General features: G+C 40.2%; 1 pseudogene across 1 annotated transcript; it reads right to left on the bottom strand.

Moving 5' to 3' along the window:
* On the bottom strand, nucleotides 1-25,495 carry LOC309973511 (pyridoxal kinase-like; annotated as a pseudogene). Its single transcript has 2 exons — nucleotides 25,410-25,495; nucleotides 1-949 (listed from the first exon to the last, which is right to left on the bottom strand). The product of its transcript is annotated as a pyridoxal kinase-like (transcript).
* Nucleotides 25,496-27,200: the final 1,705 nt, after the last annotated feature.

Here is a 27,200-nt window from a genome sequence, read left to right as displayed (position 1 = left end):
TCACAGCACTATGGCCTGGATGATGATCTCTGGGTTCTTGATGTCCTTCTTGCTCTGGACAGTCCTCAGCTACAGCTGGGCTGGGCTGGGCTTCAGTCCTTCCACAGCCTTGGCTTTTGCACACTTGATGGTCTGCTGCAGAACATGGTGCATGGCCGACACAGTATTTTCACAGGCCACCTTGAGACTTTGAGTTGCTTGTGCATCCATGCCAAGAGCACGGCAGTGAAGAGGTCCCCGGTGCCTATGGAGACTGTGTCCACCTTGCACATCTCCATGAGGATGCTCTGCATCATCACGGTGCCGTCAGGGGTCTGGGTCATCTGGCTCCCTGGCATGATCAGGTAGTTAATGCCCCTTGGGGATGGCAGGTCTAAGCTGGTGATGACCACTGTGTCGAGACCCATTAAGTGCAGCATGTCCGTCACTCACTGCTAAGTCTTCTTCTTGGCTGTGGATCTTTCTGCCGCTCAGCAACTCAGCCTCAAATTGGTTGGGGGTTATGATGTCTGCAACTGGCATGACCTTCTCTCTGTAAACCAGAAGAAGGTCCTCAGGGAGGTAGATGGAAACTTCTCTGTTCCACTTTTCTCCCATCACGGGGATGCACATGACCAAGAGCCTGGAGTTCTGCTGCTTCAGCTCCTTCCTGGTGTCCACCACCATGGCCAGGAAGAACTTGTCTTTCATGTAACCTGTGAGCACATAGTCATATTTGTTCATGTTGTTCAGCTCCAGCCCGTCATACAGCTCGTGGAGCTCATCTGAGTTCAGCACTTGGCTATTCCAGTGTGAGTAGCCTGTGTGGTTTAAAAACTGGACAGAGTTCACTACATCAATCTTGAACCCCAAAACATGTAGTGGGAGTGTGACCGCCTGATTGCCCATGTAGCCACAGATGACATGGCTCTGAATGGAGAGCACCTGACAATCTTCCTCCTTGCCAGGTCTGCCTCAGGGGCAGGCCTGGGCAGGGTCAGTGTCTCCGCCGCATGCTGCAGTTGTGCTCCACTTGGTTCCAGCTGCACTCAGGCTCTGCTCTGCTGCAGCCCTGCTCAGTGAAGGCACTCTGCTTGAACGATGGGCCACCTCCCTCTTAGGCAAATCTCTTTACATGTATAAACAACAAAAACAGAAGCCTAACACTGAGGTACATGATGGACCCAGGGCAGGCAGCAACTACCCTGGCATTGAGGGACAAATATTTTGATCATCAGTGCTTTCTATTGAAAGATTTGCAATAAGAAGGGAGAAATAATGGAAGGAAATTTTCACATATTGAGGTATGGGAACGTCTGGTTTCTGGATTATACATTATTTGACTTAAATTTTATGTTAACCTAAACAGCCTGTTTGTGGTCTATCAAACATACATTGTACATCTGCTTTAATCATTAAAGAAAAGAGTACATTGACTAGAAGTAAAGAATGTCCACATTAACAATAAAGATTAAATGCCTCTCTTCCTGTGATGCCAATGCTGGTATTCCTTCAGTGATAAGACTGCCTTCCTAGGTGTCAAGGACATACTGACTTGCTGTGTATGTGCTGATCTGTTTATTTTTGAAACCTTGAAAGGATGGTGTCCCTGACTTGTTTGATGTTCTTTGTTCTGACAAGATGTACAACTGTGCTGAAAACCATGCTTCTCCAGAGCAGTTCCTCAGATTAATCTGAGAGGCTGTCTCCCTGACCATAGTCCTTAATTTGGGTCAAATAAAACTCTTTTATTTTCCTATTATAGATTTTTTATTGATTATTTTTGAAGACATCTGTGTGAGAGCTGAAACAAGAAGGCAGACTACTGCCTTGCTCTACCTCACCTGGGCAAAAGCATATTAGAGATGACTCAAATTTTTTGTTGTCTACCACAAAAGCACCTTGAGTATTAATTTTGGAGTTACAAATAAATTTTAGCTAGTAGACAAATTCACAAATATGGAACCATCGAGTAGTGAGGCTCCACTGTATAGAGATATGGACTTGACACCCAGGAGAAAGAGCTAAAAGAATTAGAAATATTTGTCTCTGGGAACAGGACACTGGATGGCAAGGAGTGAGTTATGGGACTATTGCTTTTAATCAAGTATAAATTTTAATTTGTTAACAAATTTAAAATGAATAATTTTTCAAAAATATTTTAAACCACTCCTTCTTCCATGACTTCTTCTCCCCTTCGTCCAGGCTGGTGGAAAATGTAATCCATCATTATTGGGTTTCACTTCCCTGACCTCCAGTATCTCAAGAATATCCTGAGATTATTTTAGAAAAGGCAGAGCTTTCTGGAAGGGCTCTCTGGACTCTAGTCTCACTGGTCTCTAAAAATTTGTCTTCTCTAAGTACTTACTTGAAAGAAATGTCTCTCTTTTTCTGAGCCCAGTTTGAGACTGGGTCTTGCCCTGTGGCTTCCAGGGCCACAATGAATACCTCTCTTGCATTTTTCTGGGAAGAGGATGGTTCTTGGGAAGGGGGCAGGGGCAGATGGCAACCTCAACTTCTCAGTAGGAATTGCAAATGACAGTTGTTTCCAATCCTTGACCACTGGGAAGGGTAAGTTCAAGCTTGCAGTTTCCTGAGTCATGAAGGCAACATTTAGCCTTTTGTTGAGCACTATCTGTGTCCCAGGCACAGTGTCTAGTTCTTTGTATGCATTACGTTACTTAATCCTCACAACCTAAGGGGACATTTTACAGATGAGGAAACTGAAGCTTAGGGAGCTTAAGCAATTTGCTCAAGGTCATCCAGCTACTAAGTGGCAAACTTGGGATTTGAACTTACACCTGGTTAACTCTCAAACCAATGCTCTCAACAGCTCACAATACTATTGGCACACACATGCAGTATTCCTTTTGCAAATTTCAAATTCTACTTAGTTTTGATAGGTTGAATTTCTGGCAGCTTCTGAGAGTTTATTGCCATTTATGAGGACTTTATCTTGGCAGGATGGTTTCCTTAGAGTCCACCAAGGAAGGTGTGCTTTTTGTTGCTTCTCACTTTGTTTAGACTGTTCCTTCCATTTGTACTGCCTTCCCTGACCCTTTCTTTGTGTATAATTCCTAGCCATCCTTTAAGAACTAGCACTGTAGGTGGTGAAGCTGTGGGAAGCACAGGTGGAGGAAGGAGAAATTTTAACCTTGAATGAAGATTGACATTTAAATTTTTACTTGGAACTGGACTATCTCTTACCAAAGTGAGATTTTTTTTTTTAAAAGGACCACTGATATTGGGAGCACTTTTCATGATCTAAGAGGGTCCAAGTGTTTTATAAAAGCTGTCCTGATTTTCATCCAAGGAGTGAAATATAAATACCTTTTCTCACGTCAACAGGCAGAATGGGAAACAAATAAAATAGTTTTAAAAAATTATGCTGCATGAGTCTTGCTTAGTTATTGTATTAATAATACATATATTTATACAATACTTAACGTGATTGCAAGCTTTCTACTCTTTGGATAAACATAATTTATTTTAAACCATTAAATCTACTGTTTCAAATTGTCTCCATTTTCCCCCAATTTAAGACTATACTGGACACCTTGTTAAATTTTTGTTCATGTATGTAAAAATTTAAAGGGTTTTGGTATGATTGCAAATATTTGTTGCCAGATTTATTCTCTCCAGAAATATATCAGAGCTCCTCTAAGATTATTATGCATTGTTACTATCACTGTCCTGTATGAAATATTGTGCTCTACTAGGCCCTTGGGATACCTGCCTTTGACACTCAACTGAAACAGCAAGGGACATATGGCAACAATATAATAATGATAATGTATGTGTTTATTATTTTACAGTTTCATTTACCTTAATAAAAGAACAGTTTCATGTAGCTTTCATATTCAAGGCTTCTCAAACTATACTGTGCAGATAAATCATTTGGGTATCTTTTTTTTTTAACATCTTTATTGGGGTATAATTGCTTTATAATGGTGTGTTAGTTTCTGCTTTATAACAAAGTGGATCAGTTATACATATACATATGTTCCCATATCACTTCCTTCTTGCATCTTCCTCCCTCCCACCCTCCCTATCCCACCCCTCAAGGTGGTCACAAAGCACCGAGCTGATATCCCTGTGCTATGCGGCTGCTTCCCACTAGCTATCTACCTTACGATTTGTAGTGTATATATGTTCATGCCTCTCTCTCGCTTTGTCACAGCTCACCCTTCCCCCTCCCCATATCCCCAAGTCCGTTCTTCAGTAGGTCTGTGTCTTTATTCCTGTCTTACTCCTAGGTTCTTCATGACATTTTTTTTTCTTAAATTCCATATATATGTGTTAGCATACGGTATTTGTCTTTCTCTTTCTGACTTACTTCACTCTGTATGACAGACTCTAGGTCCATCCACCTCATTAAAAATAGCTCAATTTCATTTCTTTTTATGGCTGAGAAATATTCCATTGTATATATGTGCCACATCTTCTTTATCCATTCACCCAATGATGGGCACTTAGGTTGTTTCCATCTCCTGGCTATTGTAAATAGAGCTGCAATGAACATTTTGGTACATGACTCTTTTTGAATTATGGTTTTCTCAGGGTATACGCCCAGTAGTGGAACTGCTGGGTCATATGGGAGTTCTATTTGTAGTTTTTTAAGGAACCTCCATACTGTTCTCCATAGTGGCTGTACCAATTCACATTCCCACCAGCAGTGCAGGAGTGTTCCCTTTTTTCAACACCCTCTCCAGCATTTATTGTTTCTAGATTTTTTGATGATGGCCATTCTGACCGGTGTGAGATGATATCTCATTGTAGTTTTGATTTGCATTTCCCTAATGATTAATGATGTTGAGCATTCTTTCATGTATTTGTTGGCAGTCTGTATATCTTCTTTGGAGAAATGTCTATTTAGGTCACCTGCCCATTTTTGGATTGGGTTGTTTTTTTTTTTATTGATCTGCATGAGCTGCTTGTAAATTTTGGAGATTAACCCTTTGTCAGTTGCTTCATTTGCAAATATTTTCTCCCATTCTGAGAGTTGTCTTTTGGTCTTGTTTATGGTTTCCTTTGCTGTGCAAAAGCTTTGAAGTTTCATTAGGTCCCATTTGTTTATTTTTGTTTTTATTTCCATTTCTCTAGGAGGTGGGTAAAAAAGGGTCTTGCTGTGATTTATGTCATAGAGTGTTCTGCCTATGTTTTCCTCTAAGAGTTTGATAGTTTCATTTAGGTCTTTAATCCATTTTGAGCTTATTTTTGTGTATGGTGTTAGGAAATTTTCTAATTTCATACTTTTACATGTACCTGTCCAGTTTTCCCAGCACCACTTATTAAAGAGGCTGTCCTTTCCCTACTGTACATTCCTGTGTCCTTTATCAAAGATAAGGTGACCATATGTGCGTGGGTTTTTCTCTGGGCTTTCTATCCTGTTCCATTGATCTATCTTTCTGTTTTTCTGCAAGTACCATACTGTCTTGATTACTGTAGCTTTGTAGTATAGTCTGAAGTCAGGTAGCCTGATTCCTCCAGCTCCGTTTTTTGTTCTCAAGATTAATTTGGCTATTCAGGGTCTTTCGTGTTTCCATACAAATGGTGAAAATTTTTGTTCTAGTTCTGTGAAAAATGCCAGTGGTAGTTTGATAGGGATTGCATTGAATTTGTAGATTGCTTTGCGTAGTAGAGTCATTTTCACAATGTTGATTCTTCCAATCTAAGAACATGGTATATCTCTCCATCTATTTGTATCATCTTTAATTTCTTTCATCAGTGTCTTATAATTTTCTGCATACAGGTCTTTTGTCTCCTTAGGTAGGTTTATTCCTAGATATTTTATGATATCTAGTGGTAAATGGGAGTGTTTTTTTGATTTCACTTTCAGATTTTTCATCATTAGTGTATAGGAATGCCAGAGATTTCTGTGCATTAATTTTGTGTCCTGCAACTTTACCAAATTCATTGATTAGCTCTAGTAGTTTTCTGGTAACATCTTTAGTATGCTCTAAGTATAGTATCATGTCATCTGCAAACAGTGACAGCTTTACTTCTTCTTTTCTGATTTGGATTCCTTTTATTTCCTTTTCTTCTCTGATTTCTGTGGCTAATACTTCTAAATCTGTATTGAATAAGAGTGGTGAGTGTGGGCAACCTTGTCTTGTTCCTGATCTTAGTGGAAATGCTTTCAGTTTTTTACCATTGAGGATGATGTTGGCTGTGGGTTTGTCATATATGGCCTTTATTATGTTGAGGAAAGTTCCCTCTATGCCTACTTTCTGCAGGGTTTTTATCATAAATGGGTGTTGTATTTTGTCAAAAGCTTTCTCTGCATCTATTGAGATGATCATATGGTTTTTCTCCTTCAATTTGTTAATATGGTTTATCACATTGATTTGCGTATATTGAAGAATCCTTGCATTTCTGGAATAAACCCCACTTGATCATGGTGTATGATCCTTTTAATGTGCTGTTGGATTCTGTTTGCTAGTATTTTCTTGAGGATTTTTGCATCTATGTTCATCAGTGATATTGGCCGGTAGTGTTCTTTCTTTGTGACATCCTTGTCTAGTTTTGGTATCAAGGTGATGGTGGCCTCGTAGAATGAATTTGGGAGTGTTCCTCCCTCTGCTGTATTTTGGAAGAGTTTGAGAAGGATAGGTGTTAGCTCTCTTCTAAATGTTTCATAGAATTCGCCTGTGAAGCCATCTGGTCCTGGGCTTTTGTTTGTTGGAAGATTTTTAATCACAGTTTCAATTTTAGTGCTTGTGATTGGTCTGTTCATATTTTCTATTTCTTCTGGATTCAGTGTTGGCACGTTGTGCATTTCTAAGAATTTGTCCATTTCGTCTGGGTTGTCCATTTTATTGGCATAGACTTGCTTGTAGTAATCTCTCATGATCTTTTGTATTTCTGCAGTGTCAGTTGTTACTTCTCCTTTTTCATTTCTAATTCTATTGATTTGAGTCTTCTCCATTTTTTTCTTGATGAGTCTGGCTAATTGTTTGTCTATTTTGTTTATCTTCTCAAAGAACCAGCTTTTAGTTTTATTGATCTTTGCTATTGTTTCCTTCATTTCTTTTTCATTTATTTCTGATCTGATTTTTATGATTTCTTTCCTTTTGCTAACTTTGGGTTTTTTTTGTTCTTCTTTCTCTAATTGCTTTAGATGCAAGGTGAGGTTGTTTATTTGAGATGTTTCCTGTTTCCTAAGGTGGGCTTGTATTGCTATAAACTTCCTTCTTAGAACTGTTTCTGCTGCATCCCATAGGTTATGGGTCATCGTGTCTCCATTGTCATTTGTTTCTAGGTATTTTTTTATTTCCTCTTTGATTTCTTCAGTGATCACTTGGTTATTAAGTAGTGTATTGTTTAGCCTCCATGTGTTTGTATTTTTTACAGTTCTTTTCCTGTAATTGATATCTAGTCTTATGGCGTTGTTGTCAGAAAAGATAATTGATACAATTTCAATTTTTAAAAATTTTCCAAGGCTTGATTTGTGACCCAAGATATGATCTATCCTGGAGAATGTTCCATGAGCACTTGAGAAAAATATGTATTCTGTTGTTTTAGGATAGAATGTCCTATAGATATCGATTAAGTCCATCTTGTTTAATGTACAATTTAAAGCTGGTGTTTCCTTATTTATTTTCATTTTGGATCATCTGTCCATGGGTGAAAGTGGGGTGTTAAAGTCCCCTACTATGAATGTGTTACTGCTGATTTCCCCTTTTATGGCTGTTAGTATTTGCCTTATGTATTGAGATGCTCCTATGTTGGGTGCATAAATATTTACAATTGTTATATCTTCTTCGTGGATCGATCCCTTGATCATTATGTACTGTCGTTCTTTGTCTCTTGTAATAGTCTTTACTTTAAAGTCTACTTTGTCTGATATGAGAATTGCTACTCCAGCTTTCTTTTGGTTTCCATTTGCATGGAATATCTTTTTCCATCCCCTTACTTTCAGTCTGTATGTGTCCCTAGGTCTGAAGTGGGTCTCTTGTAGACAGCATATATATGGGTCTTGTTTTTGTATCCATTCAGCCAATCTGGGTCTTTTGGTGGGAGCATTTAGTCTATTTACATTTAAGGTGATTATCGATATGTATGTTCCTAATCCCATTTTCTACATTGTTTTGAGTTCGTTATTGTAGATCTTTTCCTTCTCTTGTGTTTCTTGCCTGGAGAAGTTCCTTTAGCATTTGTTGTAAAGCTGGTTTGGTGGTGCTGAACTCTCTCAGCTTTTGCTTGTCTGTAAAGGTTTTAATTTCTCCATCAAATCTGAATGAGATCCTTGCTGGGTAGAGTAATCTTGGTTCCAGGTTTTTCTCCTTCATCACTTTCAGTACGTCCTGCCACTCCCTTCTGGCTTGCAGAGTTTCTGCTGAGAGATCAGCTGTTAACCTTATGGGGATTCCCTTGTGTGTTATTTGTTGTTTTTCCCTTGCTGCTTTTAAGATGCTTTCTTTGTATTTAATTTTTGACAGTTTGATTACTATGTGTCTTGGCATATTTCTCCTTGGATTTATCCTGTATGGGACTCTCTGTGCTTCCTGAACTTGATTAACTATTTCTTTTCCCATATTAGGGAAGTTTTCAACTATAATCTCTTCAAATATTTTCTCAGTCCCTTTCTTTTTCTCTTCTTCTTCTGGAACCCTTATAATTCGAATGTTGGTGCGTTTAATGTTCCCCCAGAGGTCTCTGAGAGTGCCTTCTGTTCTTTTCATTCTTTTTTCTTTATTCTGCTCTGCAGTAGTTATTTCCACTATTTTATCTTCCAGGTCACTTATCCGTTCTTCTGCCTCAGTTATTCTGCTATTGATTCCATCTAGAGTATTTTTCATTTCATTTATTGTGTTGTTCATCGTTGTTTGTTTCATCTTTAGTTCTTCTAGATCCTTGTTAAATGTTTCTTGCAATTTGTCTATCCTATTTCCAAGATTTTGGATCCTCTTTACTTTGATTATTCTGAATTCTTTTTCAGGTAGACTGCCTATTTCCTCTTCATTTGTTAGGTCTGGTGTGTTTTTGTCTTGATCCTTCATCTGCTGTGTGTTTTTCTGTCTTCTCATTTTGCTTATCTTACTGTGTTTGAGGTTTCCTTTTTGCAGGCTGCACGTTCGTAGTTTCCATTGTTCTTGATATCTGTCCCCAGTGGCTAAGGTTGGTTCAGTGGGTTGTGTAGGCTTCCTGGTGGAGGGGACTAGTGTCTGTGTTCTGGTGGATGAGGCTGGATCTTGTCTCTCTGGTGGGCAGGTCCACATCTGGGGGTGTGTTATGAGGTGTCTGTGGACTTATTATGATTTTATGCAGCCTCTCTGCTAATAGGTGGGGTTGTGTTCCTGTTTTGCTAGTTGTTTGGCATAGGGGTCCAGCACTGTAGGTTGCTGGTCATTGAGTGAAGCTGGGTGCTGGTGTTGAGATGGAGATGTCTGGGAGATTTTCACCTTTTGATATTATGTGGAGCTGGGAGGTCTCTTGTTGACCAGTGTCCTGAAGTTGACTCTCCCACTGCAGAGGCACAGCACTGACTCCTGGCTGCAGCACCAAGAGCCTTTCATCCACATGGCTCAGAATAAAAGGGAGAAAAAGTAGAGAGAAAGAATTAGTAGAAGTAGGAAGAAAGAACGAAAGAAAGAAAGAAAGGAGGGAAGGAAGGAAGGAAGGAAGAAAGAAAGAAACAAAGAAGAAAAGAAGGAAAGAAGGAAAGAAAGAAAGAAATGAGGGAGGGAGGGATGGTGGGAGGAAGGAAGGAAGGAAGGAAGGAAGGAAGGAAGAAGGGAAGGAAGGAAAAAAGAAAGAATGTAAAATAAAATAAATTAAAATATAATAAAGTTATTAAATTAAAAAATAATTATTAAGAAAAAAAATTAAAAAAAAAAACGGACAGATAGAACCTTAGGACAAATGGTGGAAGCAAAACTATACAGACAAAATCTCACACAGAAGCATACACATACACACTCAGAAAAAGAGGAAAAGGGGAAAAAGTCATAAATCTTGCTCTCAAAGTCCATCTCCTCAATTTGGGATGATTCGTTGTCTAAAGGAGGTAAGGAAGGAAAGAAAGAAAGAAAGAAAGAAGATAAAGTAAAATAAAATAAAGTTATTAAAATTAACTATTAAGAAAAAAATTTAAAAAAAAAACGGACGGATAGAACCCTAGGAAAAATGGTGGAAGCAAAGCTATAAAATCTCACACAGAAGCATACACATACACACAAAAAGAGGAAAAGGGGAAAAAATCATAAATCTTGCTTTCAAAGTCCACCTCCTCAATTTGGGATGATTCATTGTCTATTCATGTCTATTCATGTATCCACAGATGCAGGGTACATCAAGTTGATTGTGGAGATTTAACCCGCTGCTTCTGAGGCTGCTGGGAGAGATTTCCCTTTCTCTTCTTTGTTCTCACAGCACCCAGGGGCTCAGCTTTGAATTTGGCCCCGCCTCTGTGTGTAGGTCGCTGGAGGGCGTCTGTTTTTTGCTCAGACATGAAGGGGTTATAGGAGCCGCTGATTCGGGGGCTCTGGCTCACTCAGGCCGGGGGGAGGGAGGGGCGCGGATTGCGGGTCTAGCCTGCGGTGGCAGAGGCCAGCATGACATTGCACCAGCCCGAGGCCCGCCGTGTGTTCTCCCGCGTAAGTTGTCCCTGGATCCCAGGAACCTGGCATGGCTGGCTGCACAGGCTCACCGGAAGAGGGGTGTGGATAGTGACCTGTGCTTGCACACAGACCCCTTGGTGGCAGCAGCAGCAGCCTTGGCGTCTCCCGCCTGTCTCTGAGGTCCGCGCTTTTTGCCGCGGCTCGTGCCCATCTCTGGGGTTCGTGCTTTTAGCCGCGGCTTGCGCCCGTTTCTGGCGTTCCTTTAAGCAGCGCTCTTAATCCCCTCTCCTCGGGCACCAGGAAACAAAGAGGGACGAAAAAGTCTCTTGCCTCTTCGGCAGCTCCAGACCTTTTCCCAGACTCCCTCCCGGCTAGCCGTGGTGCAGTAACCCTTTCAGGCTGCGTTCACACCGCCAACCCCAGTCCTCTCCCTGTGCTCCGACCAAAGCCCGAGCCTCAGCTCGCAGACCCGCCTGCCCTGGCGGGAGAGCAGACAAGCCTCTCGGGCTGGTGAGTGCCGGTCGGCACCGATCCCCTGTGAGGGAATCTCGCCGCTTTGCCCTCCGCACCCCTGTTGCTGTGCTCTCCTCCGCGGCTCCGAAGTTTCCCCCTCTGCCACCCGCAGTCTCCGCCTGCGAAGGGGCTTCCTAGTGTGTGGAAACTTTTCCTCCTTCACAGCTCCCTCCCACTGGTGCAGGTCCCATCCCTATTCTTTTGTCTCTGTTTTTTCTTTTTTTCTTTTGCCCTACCCAGGTATGTGGGGAGTTTCTTGCCTTTTGGGAGGTCTGAGGTTTTCTGCCAGCATTCAGTAGGTGTTCTGTAGGAGTTGTTCCACGTGTAGATGTATTTCTGGTGTATCTGTGGGGAGGAAGGTGATCTCCGCGTCTTACTCTTCCGCCATCTTCAGAACACACCCCCCCCCCATTTGGGTATCTTGTTAAGATGCAAATTCTGACTCAGTGGGTCTGAGTTGGGGCCTGAGAACCTGCATTCCAGCAAACTCCCAGATGTTGCTGATGCCACTGGTCTCAAAACTATATTGTCAATAACTAGTCTTTGTTTATCTTAATTCCTGTGATAATCTAACAAATAACAAAAACCTCAAGTTAAGTAATTTGTCTTCAGTCCTGACAATGCAGCTTCTTTCAGTCATTCATTTGTTCACTCACTCACTCCTTCAGGCACTGTGGAGACTGAAGCCAGTGAAACCAAACCCCACCTTTGTGGGACTTGTCTTCTAGTGGAGAAGACCGACTATAGGTGAGTAAATAAATAAATACAAATAAAACAATTTCAGGTAATAAAAGTGTTTACAAAGGAAAATAAAGCAGGGCAAGAGATTGACTATTAACAGGGGTCTTCTGGATCTAAAGTTTACTCTCTATACTCGTCGATTAAAGATATGGCCTTCACTATTGCATAACACTTCGTAGGTCAAGTTTTGCTATCAAATCTCTTCCCCCTACTTAGTTTTCACAATATCCCTGTGATAAGTTTAGGCAAGGATTCCACATAATCCAGCTGGTGAACCATTCAAACTTCTTGAACTAAAATACAGAGGAAGAGAGGCACCCTCCTTAAATAAAAGGTCTTTTGTTTTCATTTGAGTTGACAAAGGAACCTTTGGCCTCTTCTTGCCAATCTCACTCATCGAGGTCGAAGGGGAAGGGAGATGGGAGAGATGACTGATTGTGTGTGTGTGTGTGTAGGTGTGTGTGTGTGTGTGTGCACCACACTCAATCCATTTGTCCTGGAAGACTACATCTAGCTGTTAGGATATTTTGGTTGTAGGCAACATAAACCAATTCTGTCTTAAAAGGGTAAACAAATAAAATTGAAAGATATGGTTAGGTACATATAGTTCACAGAATCAGGAAAAAGCTCCCCATTAGGCTTCGGAAAGCACAGAAACCATGGCAGATCATGGATCTAGGGAGTCCCTTTAGGCTTCTCTCTTCAGACGAATGGGCTCCATATAGTTTCAGGCTTTGTGTCTGTTAGGGGTTGAATTGTATCCCGCCAAAATATATGTTGAAGTCCTAGCACCCAATACCTGCAAATGTGATCTTATTGGGAAGTAGGGTCTTTGCAGATGTACTCAAGTTAAGACGAGGTCATACTGGAGTAGTGTGGCCAATCCAATATGTCTGGTCCCCTTATTAGAGGAGAAGTAACAGAGACATGTGGGGAGAAGATGGCCATTGACAATGGAGGTAGAGATTGGAGTGACACATCTAAAACCCAAGGAATGCCAAGGGTTGCCAGCAAACACCAGAAGATAGAAGAGGCAAGGATGGATTCTCCCCTACAGATTTCAGAGAGAGCATGGCCCTGTCAACAACTTGATTTCAAAATTCTACCCTCCAGAATTGTGAGACAAAAAATTTCTGTTGTTTTAAGCCATTCAGTTTGTGGTACTTTGTTATGGCAGCCCTAGGAAACAAATACAATGTTTTTCTGCTCCAGGTTCAAACTCCAAGGAGCAAACATCTGAGTAGCCCAGCTTATGTAATGTGCACACTCATGAGATCATATTGGGGGGGGTGGGCGGTTCTTCAATGAGTAAATAGATGCTGTTTCCAGCAGTAGGGAGAATGAATGAGGGCAGCAAAATAAGGATATGTACCTGGTATGAACCCATGTGTGCTGCTGGAGCCTCATGACCTGGGGTGGGGGTGGAGGAGTGATTTAGGAATGTTCAGGCCACTTCCTTGGGTTGCTCCAAACCCTGGTGGTGTTTCTGTGAGTTCTTCCTGACTGGAGCAAATTCAAACCTCTTTACAAATTGAACATTATCACAAGGATCTTGATAACTATACTGAAATTTTCCATTTTTAAAATCACTCACCCACATATGCACCAACCAATAAACAATTTATCTGTTTACCCACCCATCCATCCACTCCTTGACCTACGCACCCTTCTCATCACTGTTAACTGATCCATATGTTTATCCACTCATCTACTCTACCACCTGTTCACCTAACTATCCATAAATGAGCACCTACGTTTGTCAGGCAATATTCTTTTTTTTTCTTTTTTTCATTTTTTGGTCACACTGCACACCTTGTGGGAGCTTAGTTCCCTGGCCAGGGAGTGAACCCAGGTCCATGGCAGTGAAGGCACCGAGTCTTAACCACTGGACTGCCAGGGAATTCCCCGTTAGGCAATGTTCTTCAGTTTGTTCATTTATTCAGTCATTCATTCAATAAATCAATCAGTATTTGTTGAGTGCCTCCTCCATTTCAGACAATGTTCTAGGTGGTGGAGATAAAGCAATGAATAAGAACATATGGTCTCTGCCCTCATGGAGTTTGCAATATTGTTGTAAAGGTAGATGTTAAACCAATAACTAGGAAGACAATATGTGAGGCAACTTCTCCTTTTGTTGTAATTCCTTTTCCTCTTGTACCTCCCTCTGTTTAGTGTGTATGGAAAACTTTGATTTTGGAAAATTTACAGAGCATATAGCGTAGGCAGATGACTGGATTGGAGAAAAGGAACATCACTTCCTGAGGTGAGTGAGATTGAAGTCCACTAGACTCTAAGCTCCTGGAGGGCAAGAAGAGTGTATATTTTAATTCATCACTTTTTCCCAGGACTTGTCACAGAGAAGACACCAAACAAATAGGTGCTAAATGATAAAAAGGGCAAATATTTACTCTGTAATTTCCTGAGTTTTGACCCTTTGAAATATTTTTTTTTTCTGATTCTGGCACTTTCAAGATCATAGTTTATTTATTACTTCAGATAAAAAGATAGTATACATATTAGGGAATCCCTTAAAATTCAACTCTAGCATTATACAGCATCTATAACTTTTGCACTGAATGTTAACCAAAAAAAGCTCTAAACACCTGAAAGCCACACTAGTAACATGAACTATGGTAATAAAAAATTTGACATTTAATTTGCTCAATATATAGTATTTACATTACGAAACCAATGGTGATACGATAAACAGTGATAAAGAAATAGTAAAACTAAACTTTACAAAGCAAAGTTTTATATTCTTACAATATGCTAATTATCATAATTGTATATAAAAATTAAAACATAGCAGAGCTTTCTGTTACAGAATTCTTAATTATCTGAGTTGTAGTCATTACTTGCTAACGATTTACATGCAACATTTGCTAGTACTGACATTTGATTTTTTTCCCCCAAGAAAGTGTAAGTAGATATTTATTTAAGAGCAGACATTAATTTACTTGTGGACAGAAAAAGATAAAACTGTACTCAAGATTCGTACTGGTCACAAGCCTCTTCTCTATAGAAATGATAAAAATAGTAAGACCGAAAAAAATTCCTGAAAGGAGATGCATAGGCAAAGAGTACCATGAATGGCACAGCTCAAAAAATCTTGGGACCAATTAGACACACATCTTTTCTCTCTCCTTCAATGATGAGAGGTCTATTTTGCCATCAAATTATAATAACTGCAGCAAGTAAAGGGTACCATCAAATTATAATAACTGTAGCAAGTAAAGGGTACCAGGTATACAACTAATTAAACTTTGCAAAATACTAAGATGGGCAGGGGTGGCCGGAAGAAGGAACAATTTCCATATAATTCAAACTATATACAGCATAACTAGAATGGGAGCTCATCCCAAACTGACTATATGAAACAACTGGACTTTTATGATTTAATAGTTAAAATTATAACAAGTGTAATAATACAATAGAGTTACATGGGAAGCAAGAGCCAAGGGGCACTTTATATTATTTACTGTGTATTTCAGTTTAAAAATAATTTTGCTAAGTATACATCTCAACTGAGGTCTATGTATAAAATGTACTAACAGATACAGATATTTACCTTTGGTGACTTAAAGGCCTTTTTGTGACTTCTGTCTGAATTGCAGGCAGAATGCTAGATGTACATGCACATGTGGAAAAACTCAACCTGAAGTAATCCAAAAGATGTGCATGTGAGGAGCCTGGAGGTACTCTGACAGTCAAAGCACACCAGAACCCAAACAGGCAACAGTGAGGATGGCCACAAGGAATGGAATGCCAGTATGGCAGAAAGAGGAAGGCCAGCAGAATCCTGCATACATACACAAAAGAAAAAGCCACCCACCATTTCATAAAACAAAAGCCAATTATAGTGTGGGAAGTGCAAACTGCAGAAAATCAGAAGTCCACAGAAGAAAAACGACTGGCTCCTGTGAGAGAAAGGAGGACGCTTCGTTCTGAGCAGGGTCACTTGGTGAAGGCTGTCATGGTCACCCAGAGCACCTTGTTGGTGCTGGCCTTCAGACACTCCACCTCAGAGACCCTTTGAAATATTTAAGGACAATACTTAAAAAAAATAAAGACAATACTTAAACAAAAAGAAATTAGGGACGACCTTAAGTAATATTTTTACAGATTTCTGTAGCTGTTCTATCTCCATTGTAGAGATAAAAAACCATCCCAGGAAACTGAGAGGAAATATAGACAAAAGAATTCAGAATAGACAATTCAAAGATGATTGCACTTTAAGGACTCCCAAAGAGCAAAAATAAATGCTAGGAAAATCATTCTCAGCATTGTGAAGCTTGGCAGGACTCAGACAAAAAACTTATTTCAGTATATTTTCAACATACGTTATAATGCTTTTTAAAATGCATTTTTCTCGATTCTAAGATGCACATCAGTGGTAGAAGATGTAGAATGGAGAGCCCCATGGGGAACCTCACTCTCTCCTCCTCAAAGGATCACCTGAGTTCTTCCATACTCTTTTTGGGAGAGGTCCTGAATGAAAGCCAAGCTGTTCCTATGTTCCTCTGACAGTCCTTTATTGAGGAGACACCAAAGGGCAATAAGTGGGAATTTTATGGCACCACTGGTAAGTGGTGCCTTCAGTCCAGCTGCTTGGGACCCAGCTGGGAGAACTTGAGACAGATGGCCACACCAGGGACATTAACAAGTGGAGATTCTGGGTTTGAGAAGGTTCCCTCCATCTATTTGCCATTGAGGTGATCAGGTAGCAGTGGGGAGGATGGAAGTGAGAGAACATAGCACATCACACCTGCCAGCTGCTGAGTCTTTGGAAGTCTCTTTATAATTTCATTTATTTATTTTTACTAAAGTATAGTTGATTTACAATATTACGTTAGTTTCAGGTGTACAGCACAGTGATTCAGTTTTTAGAGGTTACACTCCATTTATAGTTATTATAAAATAATGGCTATATTCTTTGTGATGTATAAACATCCTGGTAGCTTATTTATTTTATACATAGTAGTTTGTACTTAATCCCCTACTCCAATCTTGCCCCTCTCCCCACTGGTAAACACTAGTTTGTTCTCTATATCTGTCAGTCTGTTATATTCATCCATTAAAACTTTTTTAGATTCCACATATTAGTGAAAACATACAGTATATTTGTCTTTCTCTGTCTGACATTTTTCACTTAGCATAATACTGTCCAGGTCCATCCATGTTGCTGCAAATGAATTTTTTTATGGTTGAGTAGTATTCCACTGTGTATATATACCACATCTTCTTTATGCATCATCTGTTGATGGGCACTTCGGTTGCTTCCATACGTTGGTTATTATAAATAATGCTGCTATGAACATTGGGGTGCATATAACTCTGGAAGTCTATTAGTTAAAATCCCAGAAACACACAAAATGTTATCCATAAGCCACTATCCAGAAATGATAAACTTGTTAATATTTGGATGTAAGTTTCTTTAGTCATTTTTTTCTGTCTCTATATAGAAAAATATACAGAAAAATATTTTGATAATAATAAGGTTCATATATATAGTTTTATAAACTGCCTCTATCATCTAAAGGATTAATGTATAATACATTACGTATTAATGTATTTTTTCCCATTAAATATTATTAGTCAATGGATATTTGTTTACTACCTGGCCCTACTATGCTACTTGCCGAGGGACTTTTAAAAACAATAAATTTATTTATTTAGTTTTGGCTGCATTGTGTCTTTGTTGCTGTTCATGGGCTTTCTCTAGTTGCGGTGAGTGGGGGCTTCTCTTCAGTGTGGTCCACAGGCTTCTCATGGCGGTGGCTTCTCTTGTTGCGGAGCAGAGGCTCTAGGCGCATGGGCTTCAGTAGATCTGGCATGGAGGCTCAGTATTCGTGGAGCAGGGGCTGAGTTGCTCCACGGCATGTGGGATCTTCTGGGACCAGGGCTCGAACCCATGTCCCCTGCATTGGCAGTAGGATTCTTTTACACACACACACACACACATATATATATATATGTGTATATATATATATATATATATATATGTATATATATATATATATATATATTTAGGTCCATATTTTTTTAATTTATTTTTTTATACAGCAGGTTCTTATTAGTCATCAGTTTTATGCACATCAGTGTAAACATGTCAATACCAATGTCCCAATTCATCACACCCCTCCCCCCTCCCCCATGCCGCTTCCCCCTCTTGGTGTCCATATGTTTGTTCTCTACATCTGTGTCTCCATTTCTGCCCTGAAAACCTGTTCATCTGTACCATTTTTCTAGGGTCCACACATATGCGTTAATATATGATATTTGTTTTTCTCTTTCTGACTTACTTCATTCTGTATGACAGCCTCTAAATCCATCCACTTTTCTACAAATGACCCAATTTCATCCCTTTTTTATGGCTGAGTAATACTCCATTGTATATATGTACCACATCTTCTTTATCCATTTGTCTGTCGATGGGCATTTAGGTTGCTTCCATGACCTGGCTGTTATAAACAGTGCTGCAATGAACATTGGGGTGCATGTGTCTTTTTGAATTATGGTTTTCTCTGGGTATATGCCCAGTAGTGGGATTGCTGGGTCATATGGTAATTCTATTTTTAGTTTTTTAAGGAACCTTCATACTGTTCTCCAGAGTGGCTGTATCAATTTACATTCCCACCAACAGTGCAAGAGGCTTCCCTTATCTCTACACCCCCTCCAGCATTTGCTGTTTGTAGATTTTCCAATGATGCCCATTCTAACTGGTGTGAGGTGATACCTCAATTGTAGTTTTGATTTGCATTTCTCTAATAATTAGTGATGTTGATCAGCTTTTCATGTGCCTCTTGGCCATCTGTATGTCTTCCTTGGTGAAATGTCTATTTAGGTCTTCAGCCCATTTTTGGATTGGGTTGTTTGTTTGTTTAATATTGAGCTACATGAACTGTTTATATATTTTGGAGATTAATCCTTTGTCCATTGATTCATTTGCAAATATTTTCTCCCATTCTGAGGGTTGCCTTTTCATCTTTTTTATGGTTTCCTTTGTTTTGTAAAAGCTTTTAAGTTTCATTAGGTGCCATTTGTTTATTTTTGTGTTTTTATTTCCATTACTCTAGCAGGTGGGTCAAAAAAGGTCTTGCTGTGATTTATGTCAAAGAGTGTTCTTCCTATGTTTTCCTTTAAGAGTTTTGCAGTGTCTGGTTTTACATTTAGGTCTCTAATCCATTTTGAGTTTATTTTTGTGTATGATGTTAGGGAGTGTTCTAATTTTATCCTTTTACATGTAGCTGTCCAGTTTTCCCAGCACCACTTATTGAAGAGATTGTCTTTTCTCCATTGTATATCCTTGCCTCCTTTGTCATAGATTAGTTAACCATAGGTGTGTGGGTTTATCTCTGGGCTTTCTATATGTTCCATCTATCTATGTCTCTGTTTTTGTGCCAGTACCATATTATCTTGGTTACTGTAGCTCTGTAGTATAGTCTGAAGTCAGGGAGTCTAATTCCTCCAGCTCCGTTCTTTTCCCCCAAGACTGCTTTGGCTATTCAGGATCTTTTGTGTCTCCATACAAGTTTTAAGATTTTTTGTTCTAGTTCTGTAAAAATGCCATTGGTAATTTGATAGGGATTGCATTGAATCTGTAGATTGCTTTGGGGAGTAGAGTCATTTTCACAATATTGATTCTTCCAATCCAAGAACATGGTATATCTCTCCATCTGTTGGTATAATCTTTAATTTCTTTCATCAGTGTCTTATAGTTTTCTGCATACAGTTGTTTTGTCTCCCTAGGTAGGTTCATTCTTAGGTATTTTATTCTTTTTGTTGCAGTGTAAATGGGAGTGTGTCCTTAATTTCTCTTTCTGATTTTTCATCATTAGTGTATAGGAATGCAAGAGATTTCTGTCCATTAATTTTGTATCCTACTACTTTACCAAATTCATTGATTAGCTCTAGTAGTTTCCTGGTGGCATCTTTAGGATTCTCAATGTATGGTATCATGTCATCTGCAAACAGTGACAGTTTTACTTCTTCTTTTCCAATTTGTATTCCTTTTATTTGTTTTTCTTCTTTGATTTCCATGGCTAGGACTTCCAAAACTATGTTGACTAATAGTGGTGAGAGTGGACATCCTTGTCTTGTTCCTGATCTTGGAGGAAATGGCTTCAGTTTTTCACTATTGAGAATGATCTTTGCTCTGGGTTTGTAATATATGGCCTTTATTATGTTGAGGTAGGTTCCCTCTATGCCCACTTTCTGGAGAGTTTAGGTAGGTTCCTTCTATGACCACTTTCTGGAGAGTCTTTATCATAAATGGGTGTTGAATTTTGTCAAAAGCTATTTCTGCTTCTATTGAGATGATCATATGGTTTTTCTTCTTCAATATGTTAATATGGTGTGTCACATTGATTGATTTGAATATATTGAAGAATCCTTGCATCCCTGGGATAAATCCCACTTGATCATGATTCTTTTAATGTTTTGATTCTTTTAATATGTTGTTGGATTCAGTTTGCTAATATTTTGTTGAGGATTTTTGTATCTATATTCATCAGTGATATTGGTCTGTAATTTTCTTTTTTTGTGGTATCTTTGTCTGGTTTTAGTATCAGGGTGATTGTGGCCTCATTGAATGAGTTTGGGAGTGTTCCTTCCTCTGCAATTTTTGGAAGAGTTTGAGAAGGATGGGTGTTAGCTCTTCTCTAAATGTTTGATAGAATTCACCTGTGCATCCATCTGGTCCTGGACTTTTGTTTGTTGGAAGACTTTTAATCACAGTTTCAATTTCAGGGCTTGTGATTGGTCTGTTCATATTTTCTGTTTCTTCCTTGTTCAGTCTTTGAAGGTTATACCTTTCTAAGAATTTGTCCATTTCTTCCAGGTTGTCCAATTTATTGGCATAGAGTTGCTTGTAGTAGTCTTTATGATGCTTTGTATTTCTGCGGTGTCTGTTGTAACCTCTCGTTTTTCATTTCTAATTTTATTGATTATAGTCCTTTCTCTCTTTTTCTTGATGAGTCTGGCTAATGGTTTATCAATTTTGTTTATCTTCTCAAAGAACCAGCTTTTACTTTTATTGATGTTTGCTATTGTTTTCTTTCTTTCTATTTAATTTATTTCTGCTCTGATATTTATGATTCCTTCCTTCTGGTAACTTTGGGTTTTGTTTGTTCTTCTTTCTCTAGTTGTTTTAGGTGTAAGGTTAGATTGTTTATTTGAGGTTTTTTTGTTTCTTGGTAGAGGTAGGCTTGTATACCTATAAACTTCCCTCTTAGAACTGATTTTGCTGCATCCCATATGTTTTGGATTGTCATGTTTTCATTGTCATTTGTTTCTAGGTATTTTTTGATTTCCTCTTTGATTTCTTCAATGATCTCTTGGTTATTTAGTAATGTATTGTTTAGCTTCCATGTGTTTGTGTTTTTTACGACTTATCCCCTGTAATTGATTTCTGATATCATAGCCTTGTGGGCAGAAGAGATGCTTGATATGATTTCAATTTTCTTAAATTTACTGAGGCTTGATTTGTGACCCAAGATGTGATCTAGCCTGGAGAATGTTCCATGCGCACTTGAAAAGAAGATGCAATCTGTTGTTTTCAGATGGAATGTTCTATATATATATATCAATTAAATATCTCTGGTCTATTGTGTTTAAAGCTTGTGTTTCCTTATTAATTTTCTGCTTGGATCATCTGTCCATTGGTATAAGTTGGGTGTTAAAGTCCCCCAGTATTATTGTGTTACTGTCAATTTCCTCTTTTATAGCTGTTAGCAGTTGCCTTATGTATTGAGGTGTTCCTATGTTGGGTGCTTATATATTTATAATTGTTATATCTTCTTCTTGGATTGATCTCTTCATCATTATGTAGTGTTCTTCCTTGTCTCTTGTAACATTCTTTATTTTAAAGTCTATTTTATCTGATATGAGTATTGCTACTCCAGCTTTCTTTTGGTTTCCATTTGCATGGAATATCTTTTCCCATCCCCTCACTTTCAGTCTGTATGTGTGCCTAAATCTGAAGTGGGTCTCTTGTAGACAGCATATATATGGGTCTTGTTTTTGTATCCATTCAGCATGTCTGCGTCTTTTGGTGGGAGCATTTAATCCATTTAAGTTTAAGGTAATTATCAATATGCATGTTCCTATGACCATTTTCTTAATTGTTATGTTTTTTTTTTTTTCCCAGTACATGGGCCTCTCACTGTTGTGGCCTCTCCCATTGTGGAGCACAGGCTCCAGATGCGCAGGCTCAGTGGCCATGGCTCACAGGCCTAGCCGCTCCATGGCATGTGAGATCTTCCCGGACCGGGGCACGAACCTGTGTCCCCTGCATCGGCAGGCAGACTCTCAACCACTGCACCACCAGGGAAGCCCTATGGGTTTGTTTATGTAGGTCCTTTTCTTCTCTTGTTTTTCCCACTTAGAGAAGTTCCTTTAGCATTTGTTGTAGAGCTGGTTTTGTGGTGCTGAATTCTCTTAGCTTTTGCTTGCCTGTAAAGCTTTTGATTTCCCCATAGAATCTGAATGAGATCCTTGCCGGGTAGAGTGATCTTGGTTGTAGGTTCTTCCCTTTCATCACTTTAAGTATATCATGCCACTCCCTTCTGGCTTGTAGAGTTTCTGCTGAGAAATCAGCTGTTAACCTTATGGGAGTTCCCTTGTATGTTATTTGTCGTTTTTCCCTTGCTGCTTTCAATAATTGTTCTTTGTCTTTAATTTTTGCCAATTTGATTACTATGTGTCTTGGCATGTTTCTCCTTGGGTTTATCCTGTATGGGACTCGCTGTGCTTCCTGGACTTGGGTGGCTATTTCCTTTCCCATGTTAGGGAAGTTTTCAAGTATACTCTGTTCAAATATTTTCTCTGGTCCTTTCTCTCTCTCTTCTCCTTCTGGGACCCCTATAATGTGAACGTTGTTGCATTTAATGTTGTCCCAGAGGTCTCTTAGGCTGTCTTCATTTCTTTTCATTCTTTTTTCTTTAGTCTGTTCCACAGTAGTAAATTCCACCATTCTGTCTTCCAGGTCACTCATCCGTCCTTCTGCCTCAGTTATTCTGCTATTGATTCCTTCTAGTGTAGTTTTCATTTCAGTTATTGTATTGTTCATCTCTGTTTGTTTGTTCTTTAATTCTTCTAGGTCTTTGTTAAACATTTCTTGCATCTTCTCGATCTTTGCCTCCATCCTTTTTCTGAGGCCCTGGATCATCTTCACTATCATTATTCTGAATTCTCTTTTGGAAGGTTGCCTATCTCCACTTCATTTAGTTGTTTTTCTGGGGTTTTATCTTGTTCCTTCATCCAATATATAGCCCTCTGCCTTTTCATCTTGTCTGTCTTTCTGTGAATGTGGTTTCTGTTCCACAGGCTGCAGGATTGTAGTTCTTGCTTCTGCTGTCTGCCCTCTGGTGGATGAGGCTATCTAAGAGGCTTGATGGGAGGGACTGGTGGTGGGTAGAACTGACTGTTGCTCTGGTGGGCAGAGCTCAGTAAAACTTTAATCCACTTGACTGTTGATGGGTGGGACTGGGTTCCTGCTCTGTTGGTTGTTTGGCCTGAGGCAACCCAACACTGGAGCCTACCTGGGCTCTTTGGTGGGGCTAATGACAGACTCTGGGAGGGCTCACGCCAAGGAGTACTTCCCAGAACTTCTGCTTCCAGTGTCCTTGTCCCCACGGTGAACACCTCTGCAGGAGAACCTCCAACACTAGCAGGTAGGTCTGTTTCAGTCTCCCCCAGTGTTACTGCTCCTTCCCTTGGGTCCTGATACGCACACTACTTTGTGTGTGCCCTCCAAGAGTGGAGTCTCTGTTTCCCCCAGTCTTGTCAAAGTCCTTTAATCAAATCCTGCTAGGATTCAAAGTCTGATTCTCTAGGAATTCCTCCTGCCGTTGCCAGACCCCCAGGTTGGGAAGCCTGACGTGGGGCTCAGAACCTTCACTCCAGTAGGTGGACTTCTGTGGTATAAGTGTTCGCCAGTCTGTGAGTCACCCACCCAGCAGTTATGGGAGTTGATTTTACTGTGATTGAGCCCCTCCTACCATCTCATTGTGGCTTCTCCTTTGTCTTTGGATGTGGGGTATCTTTTCTGGTGAGTTCCAGTGTCTTCCTGTCGATGATCGTTCAGAAGTTAGTTGTGATTCTGGTGTTCTCACAAGAGGGAGTGAGAGCACGTCCTTCTACTCTGCCATCTTGAACCAATCAGCAGGAGTATTCTTAACCACTGCACCACCAGGGACATCCCTTGCTGAGGGATTTTAAAGATGTATTAATTAGAGTTTCTAGCACCAAGGAGATTACAATTTAGCTAATAAGAAGACATAAAATACGTATAGTAATAAAATAGCTAAATAATATGACAGCATTAGAAGAGTCCACACATTACAGTTTGGGGAAGATTGTTTGTTGATGGTGATATAGAATCAGAAGATTTGAAATTATCTCAACAATATTGTTCACTAAATGAATTTGCCACACAATCATTTTGAGTCTCCTCATCTATAAAATGGGAATAAGGATAAAAACAGTACTAACTACTCTGAGAGGTTGTTTTGGGATAAAATAACAACAATAACTTTAGTAATAGTAATAGAAGGCACTTATACAGATATTACCATGTGCTGAGTACTGTTCTAAGAATTTAACATACATTAGCCAACCAAACATCATGGCAGCCTTAAGTAAAGAATTGTAATTATCCCTATTTTATAGATGAGGAAATGGAAGCACAAAGAAGCTGAATAACTGGCCCACATCATACAGTTTAGAAGGGGCAAAGTGGGCTTTGAACCCAGGCAGTTTAGCTTTGTGTTGACTATGTATCTGAAAGAGGCTTCGCAACTGGAAAATGCTTTATAAATGGGATTATAAATTTTACTGTAAATAAAAAGTTCTAAATGAGAGGCCCTTGGCTGTTAGAACTGTGGGTTTCTTTTTATTTTTTGACCACACTGCATGGCTTGTGGGATCTCAGTTCCCCGAACTCAGGCTGTGGCAGCGAAAGCCTGGAATCCTAATGACTAGGCTACCAGGGAACTCTCAGAACTGTGGGTTTCAATGCAGGAGGTTTCCCTGGTGGCACAGTGGTTAAGAATCTGCCTGTCAATGCGGGAGACATGGATTTGAGCCCTGGTCTGGGAAGATCCCACATGCCGCAGAGCAACGAATCCCATGCACCACAATTACTGAGCCTGCGCTCTAGAGTCCGTGAGCCACAACTACTGAAGCCCGTGTGCCACAACTACTGAAACCCATGCACCTAGAGCCTGTGCTCCACAACAAGAGAAGCAACTGCAATGAGAAGCCTGCGCACTGCAACAGAGTAGCCCCTGCTCTCAACAACTAGAGAAAACCCACATGCAGCAATAAAGACCAACACAGCCAAAAATTTAAAAAATGAATAAATAACTAAATTTTTTTAAAAAAAGAGGGGTTGGAGAAGGCTTCTGGAAGGCATGGCCCTTTGAAATGGGAGCAATGTCTCTGTTTTGAAATCAGCTGCTGTCTGTATCTTTCACTAGTCTCAAGAGTGAAATCAGGAAGTGAAGAGACCATCTGAAACTAGCTCAAGGACAAAAGGAGTATGTTGGTCATAACTGAGATGTCGAGAGGCATGGCTGGACCTGGGATTTCATCAGAGCCCTGTCTCTTTCTCACCTTGTCTTGGCTCTGTTTTCTTCTGCAATGGTGTTATTCTCAGGCTGACTCAACTTGGTGAAAAGGATGACCTTCACTATGCCCATTATGACTGCACAGTTGGAAATGCTGAAAAGTTCTGACAATGTCCTGGGAAGGCCTCCCATCAGTCTGGTGGGAGCAGGTGCCCACTCTTTGGAGGGTGGAACCAGCCTCAAGTGAATCACATGGACTGAGGAGGATTCTTATGGAATGGGAGTAGGATGGGTTCTCCAAAATAATGAGATGCTGGGCAGAAAAAAATTATGTCTGCTCTCGACTTGCTACTCTGTGTGGTCCACAGATAAGCAGCATCAGCATCACCTGGGAGTTGCTAGAAATGCAGTTTCTTGCTTCCCACCGCAGAGCCATGGAATCAGAATCTGCATTTTAACAAGATCCCAGGTGATTCCTGTGTCCAGTGAAGTATAAGTGCTGTACCATAGAGTGCTGTTAGAGAGATGTGGTTGATCTCTCTCACTTCTCTTCCATGTGGACTCTGTGAATGTCTAGAGTTGCTACAGTCATGAAAACATCACAATCAGAAAATGCAGGAGAAAGGAGGACAGGTAAGGGCAGTGATACCCTTAACTCTTGGCAAGAACTCTCTCCTGTCCCTCAGCTCTCCTCTGGCCTTGTCCATCCCACTGGCTGAGAAGTCCATGGGGCTTAGAGGAGTGCCCCCTGCAGACCACTTCTAGACCCTTTTAGGGCTTCCACTGGGTACCTGAGACTCAGGAATTCTGTGCACAACTGGTTCCAAGCATGCTTCTGCCTGGGCTTATTCTCAGCCATTGCACTCTGATCACCCAGGTCCCAGTGCCTCTCCAACCTGCCCTGAGCAGTGCCTCGGGCTGCCCTTCTTTGCAGGGTGGATCCACAAGTGCGTGCTCCTTTAGGTCTGAGCAGTGGCCCCGGGACCTCACTTTCTTTCAAATGCTGTCCATCTTACTTCTTCTTCTTCCCTTCTTCTCCTACCTCTGAGGCACTTTGGGTTTGTTGGAGGAAGGCAAGAGGAATGATCCAAGGGGGAGAGAACATGGAAGTAGTTTGTGGGGAATTGAATGACTCCACCCCAGGTCTCCAATATTATAACCTACTTCAGTGCACACGTTTTTCTTTGTTTTCATGGACAAATATCCCTTGCCTGGGTTTGGTCATCTCATATCTGCCTGATTTTTTACTTTGGCACTAAATCTTCAATCAGCCAGTCTGTGAAAAGGAAGAGTAGTTCCTGTGTCTGGAACTTGGCTTAAGTGTGTACCCATGAGGCCATTATTGTGTGGGAAGGAGCCAGGGGAGGGAAAAGTGCATGAGTGGGCTGTTGGCCTGGGCCTAAGGAGATATTAGTCTATAATAGGTGCTCAATAAATGTTTAATGATTGTGTCTTTCTGTGCTTGTTTCTATCTGCAGCGTTCCTTGGTAGGTAGTCGAAGTGCTTTACCACATAGCTCCCACTAGATGTCACTGTTGTCCTGTTTGCAAATCATATCTACTACTTTTCCTCCCGCCCCGCCCCCATCTTGGTTTGATTTCATTAGATCTAGAGCACAAATATGTCCAGTTTTAAGTTAGAGGGCAGATTTTCCTTTAACAATTATCAGAATCCTTGCTTTACTTACATGTTGTCACTGACTTCCTATTACTTTTGTTGTTTTACTTGCTCACACTGGGCATTTGAAGGTCTCTGTAGGTACTTAAAATTTGAATTGAATTGAAAAGAGGGAGTTTCTAGGGATTTGAGGAGGATAGTGTCCTCCTACTTTAACTTA

Source organism: Leucopleurus acutus (assembly GCF_964270905.1).
Source record: "Leucopleurus acutus genome assembly, chromosome: 16".
Lineage (NCBI taxonomy): Eukaryota > Metazoa > Chordata > Mammalia > Artiodactyla > Delphinidae > Leucopleurus > Leucopleurus acutus.
This window is presented reverse-complemented; position numbering and strand designations above follow the sequence as displayed.